At 36.0% G+C, this 5,000-nt stretch overlaps 1 long non-coding RNA gene across 1 annotated transcript in view; it reads left to right on the top strand.

Annotated features, from left to right (window-relative positions):
• LOC144961644 (uncharacterized) overlaps positions 1 to 876 on the top strand; it is a 2,536-nt gene extending 1,660 nt beyond the window's left edge. The window contains exon 2 of the long non-coding RNA XR_013643238.1: positions 681 to 876. This is a non-coding gene — a long non-coding RNA (uncharacterized LOC144961644). The remainder of the gene's footprint in view (positions 1 to 680) is intronic.
• The last annotated feature ends 4,124 nt before the right edge of the window (positions 877 to 5,000 follow it).

Genomic DNA, 5,000 nt, shown 5'->3' with positions numbered 1-5,000 from the left:
AAACGACGTATACATCGGCAGGTCTGATATCCGAATCTAATTATGGATCTAGTTTAACGTTGTTATGGACAATATCTTGCGTCATTTTTTGAGATTTCCATTACAACAGTAAGCCCATAATGAATTGGGTTATCAGACCTGTAAATAAGTGCACCTCGCTCTCAACCCAACGCCTAATATTTTCTATTATAAAATGTTGAAACAGAAAATGCCGATATTCTCTGAATGATTTAGCAAGTATTGAAAAACCCCTAATATTTTCTATTATAAAATGTTAAAACAGAAAATGCCGGTATTCTCTGAATGATTTAGCAAGTATTGAAAAACGCCTAATATTTTCTATTATAAAATTTTAAAACAGAAAATGCCGATATTCTCTGAAGGATTTAGCAAGTATTGAAAAACGCCTAATATTTTCTATTATAAAATGTTAAAACAGAAAATGCCGATATTCTCTGAATGATTTAGCAAGTATTGAAAAACGCCTAATATTTTCTATTATAAAATGTTAAAACAGAAAATGCCGATATTCTCTGAATGATTTAGCAAGTATTGAAAAACGCCTACTATTTTCTATTATAAAATGTTGAAACAGAAAATGCCGATATTCTCTGAATGGTTTAGCAAGTATTGAAAGTGACAGTTATTAATCTTATCGTGGATTTATCTTCATCTTGCAGTTGGATATCCTTCACGACATCAGGATGGGCAGAAGTTGATATAAGCAAAACGCATTACGGTATTTGGAGAGTTTGTGGTGAAGTCGCTTATAATACCTGTGGCAATTTGGACGGAGCTGGCAAAGGTGAGATATGCTCTCTCATGCAGAGATGCCAAGTCCTGTTTCCTTCTTTGATATTCTATTTTTAGTAGTACATAGAAAATCTTGAGAGTCGATAACAAAAGTAACAAGAGAGTATGTAAGAGAAAGCCGATGCTATGATGTCTATAGACCACACCAGCGTAAGGCAGTAAGTCAAGAAAGTCACTTTTATTTTGATATATCCATAATATATATCTTATGTATTCATATATATATATATATATATATATATATATATATATTATATATATATATAATATATATATATCTCCCTCTCTTTCTCCCGCCCCCCCCCCCCCACACCCTATATATATATATGTATATATATATATATATTTTTTTTTTTTTTTTGTTTTTTTTTTTGTTTTTTGGTGTTAATGAAGTGGGAGACTTGGGACGCTTACTGTATCTACCAAATTATTGGACCATTCCATTATTTTTGACTCACATTAATGTACCACTTATAAATATACACCGATCTTCTCTAGCCGTTCTAATCTCTCTGTTTAAGCAGACAACACGAAAACAACAACGACAACTCTAGTAGATATTTTTTCAAACCAAGCAAAGTTATATTTTGTTAGTAGAGCTTTAAAACGGTGCAAATGATGAACCCCCTTATTGCAAAATTCACATTAAAAAAAAAAACAAAAAATATTCACATTTCAAGTTGACAAACATGCTTTTTATTGTACGTATTTCTCATTCTTTTAGCTAGGGGAATTAGGGTAAAATTGTGCAAATTAGTGATGAAAGCACCAAATTTGGTACAAAGTAACTTGAGACCATTATTAATCGATGTTGATATAGAACCACATTGAGAAATTCCTCAAACAGTGTAAAATAGGGAGATGAAAATCCGCCTATATGAGCTATATTAAAACAAAGGGGCGTAATCCATGAAATATTTGTTGACAATTCGGCGCTTTAAAAATATATAATTTTTAGCCAGTGTAAGCGGTTGATTATTTTGGCTTAAATAATTATAATTGTTAAAAATGTGACTTTATGTGATATAGGAACCGTATGGGCCGGTAGTATAGCTTTATTATGAGGACTGGAAGGGGGGGGGGGTGGGGGGTGGGAGAGGATGAGATGGTGCTGGTGTCAGTTTTACTTGTGTTGGTCGTCATCGTGGTGAAGATGATGTGGAAGTGATGTTGGTGATAATGATGATGATGATGATGATGATGATGATGATGATGATGAGGTGATTGTTGTGATAATAGTGGTGATGATGATGATGATGATGTTGATGAGGTGGGGGTGGTGCTGATCTTGGTAGTGATGATGATGATGATGATGATGATGATGATGATGATGATGATGATGATGATGATGATGATGACGAAGACGACGATGAAGATAATGATCAGGATGGTGTTGATGGTGTTGTGATGATGGTGGTGGTGCTAATGGTAGTGATGATGATGATGATGATGATGATGATGATGATGATGATGATGATGACGATGAGGTGATTATGGAGATAGTAGTATTGATAATGGTGATGGGGATGATGATGAGGTGGTGGTGATCGTGGTAACGATGATGATGAAGATGATGATGATGATGATGATGATGATGATGATGATGATGATGATGATGATGATGATGATGAATATGGTAATGATGAGGTGGTGGTGGTGATAGTGGTAGTGATTATGGTGATGTTGGTAACTCTTAGTTTCGAAAATGAAAAACATTCTTGGTGACGTATATATTCACATTTTTAGATGATTAGGATCCAACAAAAATCATATTTATTAGACAAATGACTGTGGAACACATTTTTCTTGGAAGACTTGAGAGAATTCAACAGCAGCCTTTTCTAGTTTATCCTGACCTCTTTGAATAATTTTAACGGGGCAAGATAAAGCCAATATCTCGTTGTCAGCTTTTTCCATGTGAGTGTGTTCAAGAAAACAATATGTTGTCTTATTGAAGGCTAAAAATGTTTCCTTTCTTGAGGTTAGCTGTCGAGGCCTGGTTGTCTGTCTCTGAACCTGATTGGGTGAACATACGACTGGGTGCAAACTCTTTCTCAGCATTCTTTGCTATATATCTTCTCTCTCTCTCTCTCTCTCTCTCTCTCTCTCTCTCTCTCTCTCTCTCTCTCTGATCTGTTCTATACTTGAATGTTTTATATATAGCATGGCTCCAGAAAGGAGAGCTTTTGTGAAACACAACGAATAACAACTTGCAACAACTTAACAGAAAACATGAATAAACAACTCCAAACAGATGTTATATTATTAGACTTCAATAAATCATTTGACAAAGTCAATAACCATACTCTGGCTATTAAACGGCGGAGATATGGAATCATGAGTAACACACACGACTGGGTAATGGATTTTCTCACTAATCGTAAACAACTGAAAGAGCAATGTCAGAGTCAGCTCCAGTACTACAGGTGTGCCCCGAGGTACCGTACTGGGTCCCCTCTTGTTCCTTATCTACATCAATGATTTGCCTGAAAGATTGTCGCTCGGAACTCAACTGAGACTATTTGCGGATGACAGCCTTTTGTACAGAGCAATAAGGCATAAGAAAGACTCAGAAATTCTTCATCGGGACTTTGATTCCAGAAAATTACTCACAAAAGGAAGATAATACACAATACACCACAACTCACTATAAGAAATCGCCAAAGCAAAATATCTCGGAGTACCAATAAACAATCGCCTGACCTGGAAAAACCACATTGCAAACATATGCAGGAAGGAAAATTCCACCCTGGGATGCTTGAGAAGAAACCTCTTCGGCTACAAAGTAACCATAAAAGAGAAATGCTATAAAGTTTATGTTAGACCAACACTCGAGTAAAGCGGTAAGGTATGGGATCCCGATCACACCTCCGAAATTAGGTAAATAGAATCAATCCAAAAAAACATATAAAATTTGTTCAACAAAATCCTCAAACAAATCAAAGTCATATATGACACTGACATCACATTTGGAACCATTGAAGGAAAGGTGAGAGAAGAATAAACTAAATGTATTTTACAAAGGTCCTAAAAACCAGGTCAGGTGTCATTACACGGCCTCCAACAGAACAAGAGGAAACCTGGCAAATTTATGTTGCCACAATCTAGAGTGGACTACCATCTTCACTCGTTTCTGCCCTCAACTATAAGACCTAGGAACAATTTGGATAACTCCCAGAAAAACAATTGAGAATGCTGCTGCTGAGCCTTCCACGAGGAAGTTTCAGCTTGAAGAGGAAAGGAAGGAGAAGAAGAAGAAACAATTTCAGCAACAGCAAAACTAGAACTTTGTTTGTTTTGGTAATATTCAGCATTTTTAATGTTCATAAAACGGACATGACAAATCTTCTTCTGATAATGAACTTCCTGCGCAATCAAATCACCATTTGAGAACATGGAGAGAATCTGGACATCGTTTATAATTTCTGCAGCCACGCGGATATTTTCGTTCATGTCTCTTGTCATTATTGAATGGAGGGAAGCTTCATCTTATTGTTGCAAAGCATACAATGTGTCCAATTTCTTGTGATAACCTCATCTGAGGGAAAACGCATATTCTGTCTCCTTGGACAGTGGGATGATGAGAGAATGTCCAGATCGGGATAATTTGACGTTTTCTTGTGATTTCTCATTTTTCACGGCAAGCCTTCTGATTTTTTGTGACCGTATATCAAAGCGACATAATTTGTGCCAGTTGGTATCATTTTGCTTCAGGACCTCCAGTATCCTTAGAGCGGTCTTCAACAGACAAATCTAGCTTGTCACTATCATTTTCTAATCCGTTAAAAGTCTTAACACCATAGCTGGTAGAACGCTACGCTACAAAAGTCACGTACCATTGACCATTGACCACAATATGTCCGCTTTGACAGAGCTGGGCCTTCTCATTTTTAATTTTTTTTTGTCTCGACAAATGAATCATTTTGACCAATCCATCTCAATACTGCATTTTGCCATTATATAATTGTTAGTAGTTAGTACAAGATTTAGTACATTGTCAATGCCATGATTTAATGGGTTAAGTGACTTGATCACGGGATTTTTGGTGATGGGGATGAGGCGATGTTCATGACGGTGATGTCAAAGATGATGATACGGAAATTTTCAACATGAAATTTGATTAGAACCATACTATTACGCAAACCACAATAATAACATAACTATGTTGAATTAGTGTGACAAATAAA

The sequence above is a fragment of the Berghia stephanieae genome, unplaced genomic scaffold, assembly GCF_034508935.2.
Source record: "Berghia stephanieae isolate SIO BIC M18660-M18661 unplaced genomic scaffold, UCSD_Bste_1.3 scaffold3426, whole genome shotgun sequence".
In the NCBI taxonomy this organism is placed as follows: Eukaryota; Metazoa; Mollusca; class Gastropoda; order Nudibranchia; family Aeolidiidae; genus Berghia; species Berghia stephanieae.
Note: the sequence above shows the minus strand (reverse complement) of the source record. Positions and strands in the feature narration are given on the sequence as shown.